Here is a 24,643-nt window from a genome sequence, read left to right on the forward strand (position 1 = left end):
TTTTTTGTAATCACAGATTTTTTTTATAATCCACCAATTGACGAAGCCCCCCCCCCATCCTTCCACCACCCACCCCACTACGCCATAGGTGTTGTTTGACCATACTTCACCAGGATGGTCAGCGCGTGTTATGGGGAGAGAAGAGCTGAACCGGTTCTGGTAACGCTCACCAATCGGTTAGTCGTGGCTAGGGATCGAACTGGGGGGGCGGGGGGGCTTGATGGGTGTACGCAGCACCGCTCCCCCACTCGTGCCCTGTAGAATACGTACCGCAAAGCGACAGGGATTACGATAATCGGTTACCGGTTCAGAGTTGGTTCAGAGCGGGTGGGCGCACCGCGGTTTGGCGCATAGGCGCTCACGAACCCGGGCCACTCCACGTTCCGATTTTGCGGCCACGGTCAACATCGGTGGGGAATGTCTGAAACCGATCGCGAGTCGTGTTGTCCCTAGGTCCACTTGGCCCTAACGGAGGAGGCGTCGGTGCACTGCTTCAGCATCAGTGCTGTGGGAAGACTACGAGTGGTCGCTGGGTCCAGCACGACCTCCTCGTGCACCGTTCAGGCCTTGATAGGTGCTCGCTAACAGAACCCGGCTCGACAGCCTACACGGCTGTGCACGGGAGACCTTTGCTCATGTATCTGTGTGTCTGTGTGTGTGTCTGTACGTGTGTGTGTCTATGTGTCGGGGAGCGGTCGTGTAGCGGTTAGAGCGCTGCGCTATGAACCCGGCGACCTGGGTTCGATTCCCGGTCATGGGCCTCCCCTAGGTCGACTCCGCCTCAAATCAGTACCTGTTGCGGTGTGTAAACATCGCCACTGGAGAGACAAAGGCGGTCGGGCGTGGTCCTGGCCACCCACCCCCTCGTGTACCGTTCCGGCCTTCATAGGTGCTCGCTAACAGCACTTGTCCCTACAGTCTGTTAAGGCTTTTCGGTGGATCTTTGTCTAGCAGTCTGCAGGTATAGACGCGTATGCAAGCATTGGATGTGGTGATGCGTATCGAGACACGAACACAACATTAAGGCAGAGTATATGTGTGTGTGTGTACTGCATAATCAGGCTAACGAATTCATCCCTTCCCGTGCGGAGCGGTGGCGCACTGGTTAGCACTACAACAGCGACGTGAGTCTGCCGACCTTGGCTTCGTCGAGTCCAGGGCGACTGCCTTCGGCGGGTCGGTGGGTTCCGCCTGCTTTACCACCGCGGTGAAGTATGGTCGAACGACTCGATGTGACCGGCGCAGTACGTGGGAGGGAGGCCTTCAAGCAGCAGTGGATTTACATCGTTATTATTGTTGTTATAGATAACTAATCGCACCATGGCCCAGTACGTTATCTTGCTCTATATGTTCCTCGGAAATACGTCTGTGTACGGGGATAGGGGCCCATTAAATAATGTTACCTATACACAGCAATCATCATCATCATCAGCAGCAGCCATGATCTATCCACTGCTGAATGAAGGCCTCACCAAGCCGTTGGCATTATCCGTAAATACTTTTCGATGCAACAACTCGCAAGCCGAGCTTCATATCACGCCGTCCTCCTCCTCTACCACCACCCACACTCTGGCTTCACTGTTGATGGAGTCGAGATTCTTATGCAACCCGAGGACCGACGTGGTTTAGGTGCGAAACGTCGTGGTGGTAGCTTCGTCACACTTCACCACCCGGGTCAATTCGGATCGGTGAAGGTGGCACGCCCAGCTCACCTCCGAGCAGCGAATCCTACAAGCTGTCTTCAACGCAGCGGAATATATATTTTTTGTTTTATTTTAAAAGGAGGCCACAACACTGCTGATGAGCTCAATAACGATCGAACCCATCCAGCGATTATCCGCTCATACAAAGGCTGCGTTGAAAGCATCGGGTTTTGATGAGGCCCATGTTGCAGACGAGCCTAAATGTCACTTAATCTGTAATCTTCCGTGAAGATAGACTTTCATCCCCGAATTAAGAATTAGTTTATTAAGATCGCGGTAATTCGCGAAGGTGCTGAGTTAGGTTTGCTGTGTGGATTTCCAACACGGCTTGCCCCACGTAAGTTTTTTTTTGTTATATATACTAATGTGATGTCGAGGTGTCTGTAGATAGGTGGGTGTTTATACTACACGTGATCTCACGAATAAATACAAATGTGCCAAAAAATACACTGCTTAAAAGAAACTTCGTTAGGAGTGATACTCATCATCATCGTCAGCAGCAGCAGCCATGGTCGATCTACTGCTGGATGAAGACCTCACCCAAAACCGAGGTCACCACCGATACTAATCCACGTAAGCGCCTGCAAAATTAAGCGATCTCATCGCTTCCATCTCCCCGATTGACATCGTCCAGGACGCGCTCTTTGGCACCCATCCGAAAGCCAAAAACAGAGGCCGACAGCTGCCTCGGCTCGTGGGTTACACTGCACGCACTGTGCGCGACGATTATGCGCGCACCGGTCCTGGGGCCTCCCCTAGGTCGACTCAGCCTCAAGTTGGCACCTGCTGCAGTGTGCAGTAAACATCGCCACGAGGGAGACAAAGGCGGCCCGGGGGCGTGGTGCTCGCCACACATCCCCATCGTGTGTCATGCACGGCCTTCATTGGGTGCTGCTCGCTAACAGCACTTGCCCCAACAGTCTGTTAAGGGCTATACGGGGGATCTTTGTCTTTTCGTGCATGTTTGGCTACGGGCAGTGCGCGATCTATTCTCACTGCCGCCTATTCATTCACACATGCAAATAGTGTACTGTAATCAATTATTCCCAAACCACAATACTGTACAATATGCTTTGTGTACAAATATAGATTTATCAGAAATAATGAATACGTAAAAGACTAGTCATTCGCTTATCTTCACGTATAAAACACCCCCAGTAATGTTATGTGTGACTACATGTGATAATAATTAACACGTAAGCTTTCGCGACCAATATTATACATAAGAGGGTTTTTTTTGGGTTAGATCACGTAAATATAAAATGTGTCGTTAAAACCCATGTTCTGTTTACGTGACAAACATTACTAATCCGCTGTGTCGTGTGGTGGTAGATTTAACGACACATCTATATGTAAGCGATCTAACCCGAAAAAAACATCTATTGTGGACGTGCGATGATATTGAGCGCACATCGTGTGAAAACAAACGATGTGCCACTACTGCCACTGCCGCTGCTGCTGCGTTACACGAGCAAAGTTAAACACAACACAAAAAAACCTCACACTCGTCAATGACGACGCCGTCTTAAACGAAACAAAAATATCTCAACAATCGGCGACGTTTCGGGGCAATGGTCCTTCTTTCGAGCACGTGTGTTCAACATGTCCACCCAAAGGTGTGTGCTCGACAACGTCCTCCCCAGTCGCTCGTGCCGTGGGTTCCCTGCCCCTGTCCAAGTTCACTTTAGAACCTCCATTTCCCCTCTCTGCCGATGGCTGCCTCCTTCTTTCTAAAACAAATATGCCCACTTGAATCGTACTCGAGCGTGTTTCCCTCCCCAATGCAGTGACGCAACAATGACTGCCGCTGCTGCTGTAGATGAGAATCGGCATCTTTATTTCGACTGCAGGCGAAATCCGACGAGCTGTAAAGCTCTTTATCACAGATGTCCAGTAGGGGCACGGGGTCAGAACGTTGCAACAACAACAACAAACAATACAAAAAGACGATAGGAGCACAAAGCATGGGAAATTAAACACATCACTGGAACAAACAAGAAAAACCGTGACGATAGTGGCAAGACCTGGTGCTACCCTTTACCCGAACTGAATCTCCCCAACACAGACGTGCAGCTACGGTGTGGGGCGCAGTGTACACAACTCGGATCCCCTCCATCTCTCCGGCGCTTATATGTACGTGCTATGAAGAGGGGGGCGGGGGTGGGTCGTTACCCGAAACGTCGTCTTTCCTTTTTTAAATTTAAATGCCGCTGTTTCAAGAAGGAAATGTTATGAGATGTGTTGATGATGTTGTTGTTGTTTGTGCGCATCGCTGCCACACCAACCATCGCCTCGTCGTCGTCAGACACCGTCAACAGATCAATCCCTCCGACGCCGAATTGGCTCGGAGTCTGGGCCAGGAGCGGTGAGGACGCAGCCCTCATTAGCGCAGCGTGTTCATTTGCGAACGCGTGGGTCCTTCTTGGGACGCTGTCAAATGACGCCCACGTGTGCGCGCGTGTCTGTATGTTCGTGTGTGGTTGTTGTGCTTTGTAAAGAAAAAAAACCCAGATATATATACACACCTTTAGACAGTAGTGTGTGCATGTGGGGAGTTAGGGGGGCGGTAGTGTAGTGGTTAGCGCACTGCGCTATGAACCCGGCCGACCCGAGTTCGATTCTCGCTCACGGAACAACCATCCGTCACGAATGTCCACCTCGTGCGGTGTGTAGTAAACATCGCCACTCGGGGAGACAAAGGCGGTCGGGCGTTGGGCACCCAAACCCCCTCGTGTACCGTTCCGGCCTTCATTCGGTGCTCGCTAACAGCACTTGCCCCGAAAAGTATGTTTCGGCTCTGCGGGAGGGATCTTGGTATGCTCCGGTGTGCTGTATTGTAGGCATGCGCATACATGAGTGTGTGTATGATGGGCATTGTGTTTGTTTTGTAGACATGAACTTGTGTTTTGCAAGCTAAACGTGAAGTACTTCACACGTGTTGATTGGTATTGTGTTGGTACGTACGTTATGCATGGTCTATTCACTTGCTACAAAAGCACTACACACGATTATTTGATATGATTTCAAATATAGGTTTTGTCCTTCTAGGTTATAATATACACTTCTTTACGTGTACACAATTCAAAAGACGTATCTGTATACGCCTTATGCGACATACGTTAAGTACACACATGTAATGTATTGCATAGTATAGCCTACTAAGTGTACTGTGTCATATAGACAATGGAGATTATATTATTTATACATAATGTATAATATGCGTTGTATGGAAGGATGATATGTATATTCAAGTTAAAGTTAATTTACTATATTACATATGCACACAGTGTTTATTAAATGCCAGCTGTACTGTGCATTGTATTCAGGCATACGAAATATACTTTAGTATTTACGATACTATGTATATTTACGTCATGTAAACGTTGTCCTATATGTACAATTATATGCTGTGGAATGTACACACTATATTAGGATCACAGACGCATGCTGCACTAAACATTTAAACATTGTACATGTACAACTCTTGGGTAAATGTAACCGTATAGATGCATTCAGAAAATACTTCATAAGCATATATATTTAAAAAAAAACATGTTATTAATGCATACATAAGCGGTCATGCGTGTCAGGCTATTATACAGTACGGAATGTTGTCTTTAATAAAGCAAAACTATTCAGTGACATTGACCTTATATGTATCTATACAGTTGTATATAGAGCGTGTCTTTAATAAGTAACCTCTACTGACCAGCCTGGTGAAGTATGGACACACATTCCTCAAGGCTCCGTAAGCTATGGACATGACTCCCCATCCAGTAGCGAATTTCCAAAACGGACTGTGCGTGTATTACACACACACAGACATACATAATGGGCCCATATGTGTGTAAGAAAATGTGTACAATAATTAAGCGTGACATTCATGCATAGAAAGGGATGCTGTACAGTACACGTATCCACAGTATAGTACAAATTAAGGCTCTATCTATATTGTATTATTTATATACAGTAAATACATAATCGTTGCGGGGCATAAGCTGCATTAGAATAATATAACAAAGTTTGAATGCAATTGTGTATATTTACACGATTCTGTGCACGCCTATACAAGCGTTTGTGTAAAATACATACACACATATAGTGCACGTAAATACAAATATGCACGCACAAAGTGTCACTATTAAGAATTACAATCTAAAAGTAGAGGTTGAATTTGTTAGAACGATTCCAACTGTGTATTTACTTACGGCTCGGGTACGTTTAACAAGGTGCAATTGAATGTACTAAAGTACTTGGGCGTTTTAGCGACGATTTCAAATGACATATTAATGTGTGGAAAGTAAGACAATAGCGAACGAATCTATGTCGGTATGTATGCATGTACACGCGTGTCTATGCACGGATATACACATTCAAGACCATAATAGCTGATAAATATATTCATCTTTCCTATGAGCCTCCCCTAGGTCGACTCGGCCTTAAATGAGTACCTGGGGGGGGAGACAAAGGCGGCCGGGCGCGGTGCTGGCCCACCCACGCCCTTCGTGTGCCATCTCGGCCTTCACGATTGCTCGCGAACAGCACTTGTCCCCAACAGACCGTTGAGGCTACACGTGTCACCTTTGTCTTTAGATGCACACCGTGTTATGCACGGTGGGGGATTTTTTTTTACTCAGCTGTTGCAAAATTGTGGGACATTTCGGTTCAAAATGTGACCACTTTCTACTCATGGCACCCGCGCGGACGTCTCTCTCGCATCCGAATTCGACCCTCGGTACTACCGAGGCCTCGTTGAAGCGAAAAAACAGAATCCCTATTGATTCACTTCACGAAGAAAGAAAACAACAACAAAAACAACATCGCTCGGCTGATTAACCCATCTATTTTTGTTGTCGTTCCTCGACTGAGAAAAATGTCGTTTCCAAATTAATTAGTGCGTGCAATGCTTACGATGGGGCCTTACACACGTCATCATGAGAGATGTGTGTGTGTTGTGTGACTGTTGCCGCAATAGCAGCGGTCGTGCAGCGGTTAGCGCGCCTCGCTACGAACCAGGCGACCCGAGTTCGATTCCCGCTCACGGCCACCAACAACTCAGACGACGATGATCTGAACCGGTCCTGGGCCTCCTCGAGATCGAGTGAACCACCCACTAACCCCCCCTACCCCCCCCAGTGTGCCCATCCCACCTTCACCAGGCGTTCGCAAACAGCACTTGCCCCAACAGTCTGTTAAGCGGCTATACGGGGAATCTTTGTCTTTGTGACTCATTGTATAGTTGTTGGTGTTTAGAAGGTACACAGACCCCGCCCTCACACACCCAACTGTGACGTCACCACATTAATTAGTGCAAAAAACATCCTCGTATGGAATAGTTATTTATTTATTTCGCATATCCGATTAAGCATGGTCGGCTGCGTACGGTGCAAAAGAAGCTCAACATGCATACGCATGTATATATTAATCATTAGCACCCGCCCCCACCATCCGCTTACAACGGAGACAATAAAACATTGGGTCGACGATTCGGCTAACCGGCCTTCTTCAGAGCCCTGTTTGATCGCATTGACCACATCCAACGTCTTAAAATGATAATTAAATAGCGTCAATGCGTGCGAATAAGCAGTACAGTACAGTGATGTGGCACGCTCGCGATCAGAAGCATCAATTAACATATGCATATTTTCTTACAATTATGTTCACAATTGCATTAACGTGAAGTACATCAACCAGCGGCGTGCCACGCGCAAATTGACACCGCGATGAACAGCAATGGTTGGTTGTAAGGTAGGAGGGCAGTATAATTGCCTGTTGCCCACTGTGGCAAAGACAAAGATCTCCCGTATAGCCTTAATTAACCTTTGGGGCAAGTGCTGTGAGCGAGAAAGCACCTACGAAGGCCGGCACGGCACACGCGCGGTGTGGGTGGCTATCACCACGCCCGGCCGTCTTTGTCTCCCGAGTGGCGATGTTTACTACACACCGCACCACGTACTCATTTGAGGCCGAGTCGACCTAAAGGAAGCCCGGCACCGATTTCAGATATTCGTCATCGATGTTTGGCCGTGAGCGGGAATCGAACTGGGGCAGGCGGGTTCGCAGTTCAGCGCGCTAACCGCTACACCACCGCTCCCCTCGTGAACGAGCGGGCACACACAAAAAACAAAGATCCCCCGTATAGCCTTAACAGACTGTAGGGGCAAGTGCTGTTAGCGAGCACCTTAGACACACACACAGACAGACACGCATCTGTGTGTGGTGGCGTGATTGCACGCATTCACATCGCCTCTACCGCTCGCTGCACGGAATGGAACACACACACACACTCCCCCCTAGCAACTGTGTGACGATGCACCCGTAATTTAACATTAAAATACGGACAGAGAAAGACCTGAAAGAAAATAACCACTTTTTGTTTTTGCATGTTTTTTTAAATATATAACAAAAAAAACACCCACGTACATGGCTAAATAAATGATCACTTTGCGCCCAACACAGGCCTTCCATATACAATATACAATCTTAACACGCTCACAACAAGATCCCCAATGTAGCCTTTTAATAGACTCGGGGCAAGTGCTGTTAGAGGAGTAGCAACTATGAAGGCCGGAACGGCACACGAGGGGGTGGGTGGCCAACACAACTCCACAACCGGCCGCTTTTGTCTCCCTAGTGCCAATGTTTTTTTCTAAACATATCGCACCAGGTACTTATTTGAGGCCGAGTCGACCTAGGGGTGACCCACGACCGTCACGAGATAATCGCCACTGGTGTTGGTGGCCGTGAGCGGGAATCGAACTCGGGTCGGGGGATTCGTAGCGCAGCGCACTAACCACTACACTGCCGCTCCCCACGCCACAGAGAGACACACTCACTCACAACACTTACACACAAACACACGCGTGTGTGTAGGTACAGGCGCAACATTTACATTTTCATCCTGCGGCATTGCATTTCGCGATGCAAGACTAATGTAAACAACCATTAGCTTACCCCCCCCCACCGCCGCCTCTCCTCTACGCCGCATTCCATCCGCATCGCGTGCGTTGGCCCTCCACCCACGGACACTGCAACATCGAAGCCACAACGACCACAGCGCATCGGGGTTCCTCTGGAATTATAAGACCGCGTGTTGTGGTGTGCGCGCGCGCGCGTGTGCAGGGGAGCGGTGGTGTAGTGGTCAGCGCTACGCTGCGCTACGAATCCGGCGACCCGAGTTCGATTTCCCGCTCACGGCCAACACCGGTGACGATTATCGGAACCGGTCCTGGGCCCACCCCTAGGTCGACTCAGCCTTAGATTAGTACCTGGTGCGGTGTGTAGTAATCGTCGCCACTGGGGAGACAAAGGCGGCCCGGGCGTGGTGCTGACCTCCCTCCCCCTCGTGTGCCGTGCCGGCCTTCATTAGGTGTTCGCTAACAGCACTTGCCCCAATAGTCTGTTAAGGCTATACGGGGGATCTTTGTCTTTGCAGGGGGGGGGCAGAGGAGTGGCGCTGTTGGTGGTGGTTGGTGGTAGAGGCTACAGTTCAAATTAATGTGTGTTGCGTTTGATATTACCATTCATATTTGTTTTATGTTACGAGGCAAAGGCCCACCGAGCTAAATATGTTGAACTTCTTTCGCACCGTACGTAGCCAACCGTGCGAGCTCTTTATTCAGAAGCGCCTTGGCCACAAATGACAGGTCAACGAAAATTGTTTTTTTACGTGGCAATGGGTACGGCATTCAAATACTCCGAACTCATTTTGCTTCTAAAACGTGGAGGGAAAAACCGGAGGACCCGGTGAGAACAACCCACGCGACCACGGAGAGAGAGAGAGAGAGACACGCAAGCTCCAACGATACAACAGCAGGCGTCAAGGGCCGCGATCGAACCCACGACCTCCTGTGTACCAGGCGAGCGTGATAACATCTCGCCACCGTGGCACCCACAATGTATACATGACAACAGCAACTCCTGTACGTGTGTATGTCTGTGTGCGCGCGCGCGTGTGCATGTATGTATGTATGTGTGCCGTGTGTGAGAGTGTGGTGCCAGTGTGTGTGGTGTATGTGTGTGTGCGTGTATGTGTGTGCATGTATGTATGTGTGCCGTGTGAGAGTGTGGGGCCAGTGTGTGTGTGTATGTATGTGTGTGCATGTATGCATGTATGTGTGCCGTGTGTGAGAGTGTGGTGCCAGTGTGTGTGTGTGTGCATGTATGTGTGCCGTGTGTGTGTGTATGTGTGTGCATGTATGTATGTGTGCCGTGTGTGAGAGTGTGGGGCCAGTGTGTGTGTGTATGTGTGTGCATGTATGTATGTGTGCCGTGTGTGAGAGTGTGGGGCCAGTGTGTACGTGTATGTGTGCTGTGTGTGAGAGTGTGGGGCCAGTGTATGTGTGTATGTGTGCCGTGTGTGAGAGTGTAGGGGCCAGTGTGTGTGTGTATGTGTGTGCATGTATGTATGTATGTGTGGCGTGTGTGAGAGTGTAGGAGCCAGTGTGTGTGTGTGCATGTATGTATGTATGTGTGGCGTGTGTGAGAGTGTAGGGGCCAGTGTGTGTGTGTGTGTGCGCGCGAGTCTGTGTGTTGGGAGCGGTCGGGCTGGCTGGCTGGCTGGGCAGGGCGGGTGGGCAGGCGAGGAGTCGCGCCGCTAGATGTCAGAATTTCTTTGGCCTTAAAACGCCGAGCAACGGCGCTCCGAGTTACACACACAGAGAGCTTCAACTCTGGCGAGCAGCGAGAGAGAACGGGAGAGTAAGTCGCACGCACGATCTCCTGAACTCATCTCTCTCTCTCTGCGCGCGCGTTTCTTCTCGCTCGCAAACCCTCGCCGTCACGCACGCAACGACGGACTGTTTCGCAATGGCATTGTTGGTCTTGTTCCATGTATCGCGATATGTGTGCGTGTGTGGGGGGGGCTTGCTCGCCTCACCGCTGTGTACGTCTATGGGGACAAGAGACACGCGCACGCCTACTTAGACGAAAGCGTCGGGCTGTCGATTCCACTTGGGTGTGTACAGAGCCACTATTGTCAATGTGTACACGTGCGCGTACGGCCAGTGAGTATGGGTAAGCTAGCGAAGTTTTGTGTCTGTGTGCGCGCGTGTATTAATACGGTTGCGAGCGTAAGCATTTGTGTAGGCGTGCGCGTGTGTGCACGTGTGTGTGTATGTCTGCGCTATGAATCTTGCGACCCGAGTTCGATTCCCGCTCACGGCCATCACCAGTGGCGATTATCTGAACCGGTCCCTGGCCTCCCCTAGGTCGACTCAGCCGCAAAATAAGCATCTGGTGCGACGAGTAGCAAACATCGCCACTCGGGAGACAAAGGCGGACGGGCGTTGTGCTGGCCCACCCAATCCTCACCCCTTCGTGTGCCGTCTCGGCCTTCATTAGGCGCTCGCTAACAGCACTTGCCCCGATGCTCTGAGGCTATACGGGGGACCTTTGTCTTTGCAGTATGTGGGTTGGTAGGTGTAAGTATAAAAATATGGATGTGAATGTGCGCGTCTTCTTTGTGTATGTACGTGCGTTTTGTGTATTAACAGCTGTGAGTATGCACGTGTGCACATATATTATTGATTGAATATGCAGGATGTGCACATGCCAAATTGATGGTATAATAATGTGCAGCTCTTTGGCAATCCGCTGCTGGATGAAGGCCTCCTGGGGGGGGGGCGGGGTTGTTTGACCATACTTCACCACTCTGGGTAAGTGCGGGGTTGATATGGGGGGGGGGTGAATATAATTTCCCACATATCACTCGCTAACTTCTCTACAGTAATACGCGTATAAGTGATTCCTACAGTAATTTCACCTTTAACAGTTTGTATTACGTGGAAATGCGAGTAAAGAGCGTTCCAACACGTTCAAATACACATCAACTGCAGTTTCATGGATACGATGGGAATTTACGAACTCTGCTTCTGACCGAATTTCTGCCTTGTAAGTTCCTGTATAAAATCGACACAACCCGGGCGGGGTTGAGGAGGAGTTCCAATAAATATATTAACGGGAGGGGGGGGGGGCAGTGAATAACCAATTACTGAATTAATTGTCCGCGTGTGTGTGCGGATTCATACCCGGCGACCCGAGTTCGATTCCCGCTCGCGGCCACCGATATCAGTGACGATTATATCTGAACCGGTCCTGTGCATCCCCCCCTTGGTCGGCTCAGCCGCAATTTAGTACACTTGGTGCGGTGTGTAAACATCGCCGCTGGGGAGACAAAGGCGGCCGGGCGTGCGTGGTGTTCGTAAATAAATGCATTTAGAGCTGTAAATAGTGGTTCACACGTAGAAACAACAATCCGTCCTTTGAAACTACTATGATTAACAAGGACAAAGATTACCCGCATAGCCTTTAAAGGTTTTGAGGCAAGTGCTGTTAGCGAGTAGCAACCCATGAAGGCCGGCACGGCACGCGATGGGGTGAGCGGTCAGCATCAGGCCCGGCCGCCTTTGTCTCCCGAGTGGCGCTGTATTACACGTGTATCACGAGCTACTCATTTGAGGCCGAGTCGACCTAGGAGAGGCCCAGGACCGGCTCGGATAATTATCATCAACGGCATTGGTGGCAGTGAGCGGGAATCGAACCGTGGTGGCGAGGTTCGTAGCGCAGCGCGCTAACCGCTACACTACCGCTCCCCTGTCAGATTTGAGTCGAGATATTATACTGGGCACGCAGCATTTGACGAATAAAAAATTGATTATACATTCAAAACAACATCGTGTTAAATACGCCTGTTACATAGCACGCATTGTAAGCGAAACTGTCATACACATCTTATATTGTAAGATGACTACGGTGTACTGTATATGCCAACGCACTCGATCGTACGTGTTTGCATTAAAATGTAGCCTACATCATAGTGTGACGCGTGAGACGATTAATTATAATAATGATTAATAATTAGCGGATTGTTTCCACGTGCCTTTCTTTCCAATGACGAGGAATTGTGAGTTGCCCGTGTGTGTATATATATAGAGGCAGTATGTAACACAAGCTGTAGGTGTGTGATTACATCCCCGATGTGTGAGCGCGTGTGGCGGCGGGGAGCGGCGGTGTCGTGGCTTTAGCGCACTGCGCCATGAACTCGTCTCCACCCGAGTTCGACTCCCGCTCGCGGCTAAGGGCCAGCGACGAACACCTCAACTGGCCTCCCCGGTGTTGTAAACAATGGGGAGACAAAGGCGGCCGGACGTGGTTCTGGCCACCCACCCTCGCGAGCAGCGCTCCCTGAAGGGCTACACGGGGGGGGGGGCAATACGAAGCCGATCTCACCGTTCAGAGTACGAGATCGATGAGCGAGTGGTGTTAGCGAGCGCCAATTGCTGTGGCTCATAAAACACGTGGAGAGTGTGGGGGGGGGGCAAGGGATAGAGGGGGGGCAAGGGATAGGGGGGGGGGGCAAGGGATAGGGGGGGGGGGGCAAGGGAAGGGGGGGGGGGCTACTGATCACACCCGCCCCCAAGCGAGCACGGCACAAAGACACCAGAACCCCCCTCCCCCCCCCCGTATAGCCCGAACAGAGCTGCGTCATACAGGACAGCGAGCACCTACGAGGACAGGCACTGCACACCAAGGGGTAGCCAATCACCACCAGGAGGCCCAGGACCGGTTCAGACGATCGCCCCTGGTTGTAGCGGTAGCTACACAACAAAGACAAAGATCCACCGTATAGGCTTTAAGACTGTTGGGGCAAGTGCTGCTAGCGAACACCGATGATGACCGGAACGCCGCACGAGGGTGGGGCACGAGGGTGGGGTGGCCAGCACCACGCCCGGCCGCCTTTGTCTTTCCAGGGCTCGTGTTTGAACGCACAGGTGTTCATTTAAGGCTGAGTCGACCTAGGGGAGGCCCAGGCCCAGTTCAGATAATCGTCACTGGTGTTGGTGGCCGTGAGCGGCAATCGACTCCGGCTCGCAGTGTTCGCAGCGCAGTGCGCTAACCGCTACGCCACCGCTCCCCACATCAAAGATCCCCCGTATAGCCTTAGCAGACTGTAGGGGCAAGTACTGTTAGCGAGCACCTATAAAGGCCGACATGGCACACGGGGGGGGGGGGGGGGTGGATGGCCAACACCACGCCCGGCCGCCTTTGTCTCCCTAGTGGCGATGTTTACACATCGCACCAGGTACTCATTTGAGGCTCAGTCGACCTAGGGGAGGCCCAGGACCGGTTCAGATAATCGTCACTGATGTTGGCCGTTCGCAGCGCAGTGCGCTAACCGCTGCACCACCGCTCCCCACAACGAACACACACACGCGCGCGCGCGCATACATTGCTGCAAACATAAGAAGAAGCACTTGCAAGAGCATAACAAAAGGCTTGTTGTACTTACCCGTTGCACTCATTGGCAACAGCAACACACGCGGTTCGCTATCACGGGGGGGGGGGGGGATGCCCAAACCAACACGGAACAGCGTCGGACCGAGAATTCGCGACGTTCACCCGATTCCCGCGTTCACCATCGCTTGCGCGCACGGCGCCCAAGCAAAAAAAAAACACTCACGGACTCTCTACTCGCTGCCGCCACCGCTGCTTTCCAAAAAAATACAAAAAACACAAAAACAAAAACCCTTCACGAACGAACGCTAAGAATTTTTTCTAAAAAAAAAAAAATTGCCACGACACAAGAAAATAATTCGAAGTCGATACAATTCTAACCGGGGCACGGGGAGAGCGTCATTTATTAAAACGATGACCGAGGCTACCCGCATCGCGGCAACGTCGTCTTGACGTGTGCGGCTCTCAGTAATTAGCGACGGAGGCGGCGCGTGGCGCCCTGACGTCACTCGCCGACGATAATTGTTGATTGGAGGCGCCTTGATTGTAACCGCCGCTCGTCACTCTGCCGGGGCTCTTAATTTGTACGTACACATCGTTGGGGGGGAGGGGGGCAGGGAGTGGGTGGAGAGCGGTGGTGCAGCGGTTAGCGCTGACGCTGCGTAATCCCTGGCCAGCCGGCCCGGTTCGATTCCCGCTCACGGGTCACCAACACCAGGTGACGATTATCTGAACCGGTCCTGGGCCTCCCCAAGAGTCGACTAGGTCTCCAATGAGTACCCGCTGCGGTGTGTAAACATCGCCGCTAGGGAGACAAAGGCGGCCGGGCGTGGTGTTGGCTCACCCACCCCCTCGTGTGCCGTGCCGGCCTTCATAGGTGCTCGCTAACAGCACTTGCCCCAAACAGTCTGTGTTGGTTATACGGGGGATCTTTGTCTTTGTTTTACACATTGTGCCTGTGTGTGTACGTATGGCGGAGCGGTGGCGCAGTGGTTAGCGCTGCGCTGCGCTACGAACCCTGCCGTCCCGAGTTTCATTGCAGACTCGTGGCCATCAACACCGGTGACGATTATCTGAACCGGTCCTGGGCCTCCCCTAGGTCGACTCAGCCGCCAATGAGTACCTGCTGCGATGTGTAAACATCGACACTAGGGAGACAAAGGCGGCCGGGCGTGGTGTTGGCCACCCACCTCGTGCTTCCGTGCCGGCCTTCATAGGTGCTCGCTCACAGCACTTGCCCCAAAAAGTCTGTCAAGGGCTACACGAGGGTTCATTGTCTTTTGTTTGTGATACTGCAGCGTTGGCAGTGGTTGGGTCACCCAGCACACATCACTGTATACATTGTATCTAAACTCTACACGTTCATCAGTCACATTGCCCTATACAGGATGACTTATGCAATAGGGGACGTTATGACAAATGGGTCCTTTTTCGTATAGGATAAATAGGTAATCGCAGCAATATTTAAATCATAATGAAATGGGGCAATTGCCTGAAAAGTCGCCTATTAAATATTTTCTCAGCTCAGTGTTGTTGACGAATGCACGTCGAGCTTGGTGTTAATTGTGTACGCGCACACACCCTTGCGTTCAATACTCTACGCATGGCATCTATTTACAGAGATCGATACTGGCGCAGCGAAGATTAGGAACCAATACACTGAATGTCACCTGCACGGTTTCAACAACGAAAATTGCCATGCATTTACAAAAACAACGTTCCGATATTTATACTCCGACGACAATGAATTTGTTGATATGTGTTGTTTGCATGCTTGTGTTACTGTATATGCACAACACGTAGGCTTTCGCGACCAATATGATTCATAATAAAGGTTTTTTGGAAGCATGAAGACTTCTTCACAATTCTGGCAACACGCCTGACGAAGCTGGTTGTAAGCACCAGCGAAACTTCGGACTCAAATTGTAAACGCTGTGGCTTCACTCTCCATCACACCGATGTGCTGAGGTTGTAGCTAATTGGCACGTTTTGCTCACGTGGCAACCCTCGCTAATTGGCTGTGCCAGGTGGTGGTAGGTTATTAACGGCACATTTCTATGTACGCGATCTAACCCAAAGACGTTGATTATGAATACTGTATCTGGACGTAGCCTGTGCGTGGGTAAGTGTGTGGATTCAAATCGAACGCCACTGAGAACTTCCCGTGCAGCGTTTCTTAAACGAGGCGACAGCTTTGCTGATGACAGTGAATGAAACTGAAACTTTCTCCCAAATCTCCAATTTAAAAAAATAAGAATCTATCGTGCAACCTTGTTCAGAAACACCCATGTATTTAGGCCCGATTGGTGACAATTGAAAGCGTTTTTTTTCTTCCAACAGTTACATTTTATTGTTTGACACTTAACAGCAACCGAGTATTTTGACGCATGCAAAGATACTTAAATAAGGCGGTACTTGCATGGTCGTCCAATAAAGTAATATTACATCCTTCGCCGTGGGATGCAATATTACTTTCGTCTAGCGAACCATTTGGCAGGAGAATTTGCTTTCTGGAAATACAATCTTCGACAAGTTTCCACTTCATTGAGTCTCATGAGCAGTGCGCGGCCAACATGAAGCAACGCCCGCTACATGCTCCCTTTGTCAGCGGGAATGGCAAAAACAATGGGCGGATTTCACAATTAATACGTGCGCTATTGTTGTGCGTACTGTCTATGTGCATAGCCTTGTGGTCCATCCACTGCTTCATTAGGACATCCGCATTCCATACGAGTCTTGTTTGACTATGCTTCACCACGCCGGTTAATTAATTTTGTGAATTCATTTTACGTGATCATAAATACAGAGTCTACAGTGCAATGGGAATGCACGTGTACACACATGTGTATAAATATTGTATATAAGGGTAAGTTAAAAAGTAGTTTAAAAAGATATAGAATATATTTGTTATACCTCAGGCGCTCGAATTAATACCGTTATATTGACATTGATTGCGATATAAATATGGTACTTATAAATAAATTCATTTAATTATATTATCTCCAGTTCATATTGAGAGCGTGGGTCACACATTTAAAATGATAGCGCGTTCAATGTGCGTGTTATATATATATATAACGGAGTTAAAAATCGATCATACACCAACATACGTGCACACACACAATTAATTAGTTAACGTCAGCATCACCACATCAGCCGTCACCAATCCACCGCTAGACAAAGGCCTACTTCCCCAGATGTCGTGAGTTCACACTCACGTAATGTCACACATTCCATAAAATGTACGCTATACAGGACACACAATGTGTCCTAATTTGAGTCACGTAAATCAATACAATATAAAAGACACATTGATTAAATATATAGAGGTCAGTAATGTGAAATAAGCTTGCTGTTTGTCAAAAAAACAACTGCGGCATAAAATATTTCAATATACGGTTCATTTCGTTAAGCAAGATGTAGTATCCCACGTCCGTATATCGATACGATAATTAACAAACACGTCACGGCAATGCACAATCGACATTTAAAAAGTCGCATCGTTGTCGGCGTCTATAAACACATTTAATGCCGTTACACACATATCTAACATTCGCCACGAAATCATTGCGCACAACGCGTGTCTTCAAACAAATACATTCCCGCTGCCAGCAGCACCACCACGACCACTGGCAATCAATCAAACGAATCGTGCTAATCGATGGCGCTAATGATGATGAACTAATACCTGCGATAATATCCAAGGACGCGCACTGATGCGGTGTTAACAAAGAGAAACCAGGAACAGCTGTCCCGTGTACTCTCGCCGAGTCACCGGTGCTGTTAGCGAGCACCTATTAAGGCACACGGAGTAAGGCTGCGTCGTCAGTAACCGCGCCCCAAGTCCACTTTGTGGCCCCGTAGCTTCGGATCTCCCATGATCCACCGCCCACAGATAGCCGTTAACGCCCGAGTCAACCTAGAGGAGGGCCACGACAGGTTCAGACTGTCACTTTGCAACCGACGTGCATGGACGGGGAATGAACTCAGGTTCGCCGTGTACGTAGCGTCGTGCCTTGCTATTGGTACTAGTGAACAAAGACAAAGCTCCCCCGTATAGCCTTAACAGACTGTTGGGGGCAAGTGCTGTTAGCAAGCAGCAGCTATGAAGGCCGGAACGGCACACGAGGGGGTGGGTGGCCAGCACCACTCCCGGCCGCTTTTGTCTCCCCAGTAGCGATGTTTCCACACTGCAACCAAGTATTCATTTCAGGCTGAGTCGACCTAGGGGGAGACCCAGAACCTGTCGTTGGCCGTGAGCGGGAATCGTAACAATGCATAAACATTATATTCAAAGGGGCGCGCGATGATTGCAATGCTGGAGGAAGACTGTGTGTAACAATACGTGTGATTATCGTTGGCCGAGAATCATACACGCACACGCGCACACGCACACACGCGCACACGCACACACGCGCACACGCACACACGCACACACGCGCACACGCACACACGCACACACGCACACACGCGCACACGCGCACACGCACACACGCGCACACGCACACACGCACACACGCACACACGCGCACACGCGCACACGCACACACGCGCACACGCGCACACGCACACACGCACACACGCACACACGCACACACGCACACACGCACACACACGCACACACGCGCACACACGCACGCGCGCACGCGCACACACGCACACACGCACACACGCGCACGCGCACACACGCACACACGCACACGCGCACACGCACACACGCACACGCGCACGCGCACACACGCACACACGCGCACACGCACACACGCGCACACGCGCACACGCACACGCGCACACGCGCACACGCACACACGCACACGCGCACACGCACACACGCACACGCACACACGCGCACACGCACACACGCACACACGCGCACACACGCACACGCGCACACACGCACAGAAGACAGATCGCACGTACAGCGTACGCAGAGACTGATGGGAGTCAGCGCTGTTCGCGAGCACCTGTTCAGGTGGCGGGGGCGGTAGCACAAATTGGGTGGTGTGGTCAACACCACGCCCGGTCGCCTTTGTCTCCCAATTGGTGATGTTTGCACAGGGCTCCAGGTGCTACTCATTTACGGCTGAATCGACCTATAGGAGGCTCAGAGCATGCAGGTTTAGAGTACTGCTGAACAGTTGATGTTGGTGGCCTTGAGCGGGAATCGAGCTCATGTCGTCTGCAGGCACGCAGTGCGCTAACCACTGCGCCACCGCTCCCTCCCCCACATATATAAAGACACAGACCCCCCACCCCATATAGCCTGTTAGGGCAAGTGCTGTTAGCGAGCACCTTTGAAGGCCTGCACGGCACGGCACGCAAGGGGGTGGTGTGGCCATAACCACGCCCAACCGCCTTTGTCTCCCCAGCCTTGACATTTAACGCCACAGCCAGTGCTCGCACCCACACACAATCGGGAACCAATAGCATGATTTGCATACAAATAAAATCGCACACCTAACGCAAAAAAATATATAATCATTGACAACCACCAATACGACCACAAGCGAAAACACATGCGCACACACAAAGACAAAGATCCCCCGTACAGCCTTCAAGAGCCCGTGGGGGCAAGTGCTGTTAGCGAGCACCTATTAAGGATGACACGGCACGCGAGGGGGTGGAGTAGCCATCACCCCACCCCCCTCCCGGCCATGCTGGTGTGTAATACACCCAGCGCCAGCTATGCTCATGTTGGTGCTGAATTGACCTCAATAATGCGTTGGCCAAGCGGCCGGGAATCGAACTCGGCTCGCCAGCGGCTTCGCGGCGCAATGCGCCAACCACCGCTGCTGCGACCACCGCACCCGAACAGGCGCAAAGACAAAGGTCCCCCGCTTCGTAGCCTTGACAAATTCATGGGGCAAGTGCTGTTAGCGAGCACCTGTGAAGGCCGGCACGGCACACGAGGGGAGGGGTTGGGCAGCACCGAGCCCGTTCGCCTTTGTGTGCCCCGAGTGACGATGATTTTACACACCGCACCAGGTATGAATTTGAGGCCGAGTCGACCTAGGCGAGACCCAGAACCGGTTTAGATAAATTGTCACCGGTGTTGGCCTTTTGAGCGAGAATGGACCTCGGGTGCGCGGAGGATCGTAGCGCGGCGTGCTAACCGCTACAACCACCGCCCCTCCGTAAAATACACACGCACGGACAGATCGCCCACACGCGCCCATCACACGCACCCACACACACACGCACACGGGCGCGGTCTCTATACGATGAGAGAGAGAGAGAGAAGTTCAAAGCGACAGAGAAAGACGCGCGCCACTGCGTTGCGTTTTACAACCTGTCCACTAACGCGTCCCTTGTGTTAACGCCCGCGGGGGGCACGATGGGGTTGAGGGCGTGGGGGTGGTGGTGTTGGTGGTGGTGGTGGTGGGAGGAGGAGGAGGAGGAAGGGCGGACCCCGTGTCCCTGCCCCGGAGGCGGACCCCTACGACCCCTGGGGTCCCCGGGGTTAAGCGTCGCCCCCTTGAGTCGGGGGGCCGCGCTTTCATCACGTGACGGGGACAGCGCGACAATGGCCTGGCCGTGGCCACGGCCGTGGTGGCTAATTGCCAAGGGGGTTATCCCCCTCCCCTCCCCCGTTTGGTTAAATGGGCGTAAATAACACAGACTCTTGTAATTGCGGTTATATAGGCTGCCTTTAGAGGAGCCTGTTAAAAATCACGAGCGTCGTGGTGGTGGTGGTGGTGTTGGTGGGGAGGCGGAGGGGTTCGACGAGGGAGGAGGGCGGCTCGAGGCAAGGGTTGGCACGGCGCCCTTTGGCACGGGAATAGGAACGGGGACGAGCCCTTGGGCTTGGCTCCTGTCGAGGCGCGATCGTGGGCCAACCGCTCACGAATTATTAGAGCTCCCGTGTATCGCGTAATGTGACCGAGGATTGATCCCGTGATGATTGTCGAATGACGGCGTGATCCTCTTTGGGTGAAGATTCGTTAAATATTTGATGATCGGCGATTGGTGGTGATCGATGAATAGTGGTGGTGATAATTAGCGATTGATTTGGGGATTGCGGATGACTGGTGGAGAGATTACAATTGGAGATTGATGACGATTGACGCATTGATTAATCGATGATGTATTACATCGATGACACGCGATGGGAGAAAATGGGATTCGATCTCTGGGCGGATGTGGTCCGCCTTGACCCTGCAGTTCATGTATGCGGGCAGAGATGTGCGGAAAGCCACGGGCAGGCTGAGTAAGTGAGTGTGGGGAGCCTCGATCGACGGCCGTGGGATGCCGCCGTTGCCCGCCGCACGAGTTAACCGCAGACATCTTGTAATTACGTACAGTGCTGCGCTCCGTCATATTTGCATGCGGAGGTCTCTCCGGGTATACAGTGGGTTTGTGATGCTAATAGAGTGAAACTGTCCATTAATGTGCACGAAATTTGCATGCAGTGACACGCACGCACGCGCGCGCGCGCGCACAAGATAAAGATTCCCACCCTCCCCGCGTGTAGCCTGAACAGACTGTTGGGGCAAGCGCCGTTTGCGAGCACCTGTGAAGGCCGGCAACGGCACACCAGGGGCTCGGGGTGCCAGCACAACACCCGGCCGCCTTTGTCTCCCCGGTGGCGATGCTTGTACTACACACGGCCACCAGGTACTCATTCGAGGCCGAGTCGACCCAGGGGAGGCCCACGAGCGGCTCAGATAAGAGTCGAACCCCCGGTGGCCGATTCGCCGGCTTCGTAGCGCAGCGCGCGGACGACTACACCACCGCGCCCCACTATCTCCACACGAGCCACATTGCAACGAGAGTCGGAGCAACTCTCCGTCAATCCCATACAAAAGAAAACAATAATTTCCCCGTGAAGCTGACTGACCCCATAGGTGCCAGTGCTGTTAGCGAGCATCTATTAACGTAAGCACGTCGCAGTAAGGGGTGGTGTGACCCAGTAGTACAGAACCCTGTACGTCTCCCGAGTGATGAGGTTTACATACCACCACCGGCTACCGATTTAAGGACTGAGTCGACCAAATTGAGATGTTCAGACACCGCTTGCAACTCCCGTTAGCCGTGGTCAGGAATCGAATTCGGGTGGCTTGACGCGTAGCGAAATGCGTGGCCAGCAGCACGCCCGGACGCCTTTGTCTCCCCAGTGGCGATGTTTACACACCACACCAGGTACGCATTTGAGGCCGAGTCGATCTAGGGGGGGGGGGCGGGAGTTCGCCAGGACCGCTTCAGATAATCGCCACCGGCGTTTGCCGTGAGCGGGAATCGCACCGCACCACGCACTCACCCACAAAGTCCGAGTCGCATCTATCAGGAGGCGTCGGACCTGTTGAGGAAATTTGCCACTGAATTTTGGAGCTGAATGAGATTTGCACGTTGACGGCCGGGTTCGCAGCGCAGTGCGCTAACCACTGCGCCACAGCTCTCCATAGACGTAAGCGGTTGCAAACGGACACACACGCAACGCGTTGTGTTGAGTCAAACAACATAACGCGTGTTTTGTGTTACATAGACTCACGTGTACATGTACACACATGCATGTACTGCACGTAAATACATACTTGTTGTGTAGAGATATTCATATCATGCATGTGTACGCATGCATTCACAACAACATACATATCCAGGCAATAATTCCTTTTTACTCGAATTTAAATAACAATGCAATCATGGGTGTATTCCACTGTGTGCTTCTGCATTCACCAACAAAGATCTCCTCTCGTGTAGCCTTAACATACTGTTAGGGCAAGTGCTGTTAGCGAGCACCTATGAAGGCGGCACGGCACACGAGGGATGTGGGTGACCAGCCCCACGCCCGACCGCCTTTGTCTCACTAGTCGCGATGTTTGCACACCACACCAGGTACTCGTTTGAGGCTGAGTCGACCTCGGGGAGGCCCAGGACCGGTTCAGATAATTGTCACCGGTGTTGGTCGTGAGCGAGAATCGAACTCGTGTCGTCGGGTTTGTCGCGCACACACACACACACCCATACACATAACGAGACACACACACACCCATACACACACCCTTACTCACACCCTTACACACACACACCCATACACACAACGAGACACATACACACACCCATACACACAATGAGACACACACACACCCATACACACAACGAGACACACACACCCATACACACAACGAGACACACACACACCCATACTTACAACTAGACACACACACACCCATACACACAACGAGACACACACACCCATACACACACCCTTACACACACACACATACACACAACTAGACACACACACCCATACACACAACGAGACACACACACACCCATACACACAACGAGACACACACACACACCCATACACATAACGAGACACACACACACATACACACACTCATACAAACAACGAGACACACACACCCATACACATAACGAGACACACATACACACCCATACACACACTCATACACATAATGAGACACACGCACACACCCATACACACACCCTTACACACACACACATACACACAACTAGACACACACACACACCCATACACACAACGAGACACACACACACCCATACACACAACTAGACACACACACCCATACACACAACGAGACACACACACACCCATACACACACCCTTACTCACACCCTTACACACACACACCCATACACACAACGAGACACACACACACCCATACACACAACGAGACACACACACACACATTCACACAACGAGACACACACACACCCATATACACAACGAGACACACACACCCATACACACAACGAGACACACACACCCATACACACAACGAGACACACACACACCCATACACACAACGAGACACACACACACCCATACACATAACGAGACACACACACACATACACACACTCATACAAACAACGAGACACACACACCCATACACATAACGAGACACACATACACACCCATACACACACTCATACACATAATGAGACACACGCACACACCCATACACACACCCTTACACACACACACACCCATACACACAGCTAGACACACACACACACTCATACACATAACGAGACACACACACCCACACACATCACGAGACACACCCACACACATCACGAGACACACACCCATACACATAATGAGACACACACACACCCATACACATATCGAGACAAACACACCCACACACATCACGACACACACACACCCTTACACATAACGAGACACACATCAACAGACGGGCAATACACACTCACAAACGGACACAAATGCTACATAGGCTTCTATAATTCAAGTAACAACAAAACTGTTGAATTCCAAAATGAGATACACAAACTCACACGTAAAAACACGATTGTGTTCAACTGTAATATGGTAAATCACATCAACACACATGCACAGCAAAAAATTGCGTCTCATTACAGACCGTGCTTTACATACACATACACAGTTGACACACGGAAGTAAAACCACTATTATGCTACACAAACACTCTGAATGTATACACAACGACACAATTGTGTCACATCACACACTGGATATTTCCACTAGCAAGTAACGACACAATTGTGTCACACCACACAATGAAAATATCCACAAACGAGTAACAGCACAATTGTGTCACATCACGCAGTGGATATTTCCACTAGCAAGTAACGACAATTCAATTGTGTTACGTTACACACTGGAAATGCACGCGCACAAATAACAACACAATCGTGTTTTGCAATATAAACTGGGATTTCTCACACACACAC

Source organism: Lampetra planeri, chromosome 13 (genome assembly GCF_965212315.1).
Source record: "Lampetra planeri chromosome 13, kcLamPlan1.2.h2, whole genome shotgun sequence".
Classification (NCBI taxonomy): Eukaryota; Metazoa; Chordata; class Hyperoartia; order Petromyzontiformes; family Petromyzontidae; genus Lampetra; species Lampetra planeri.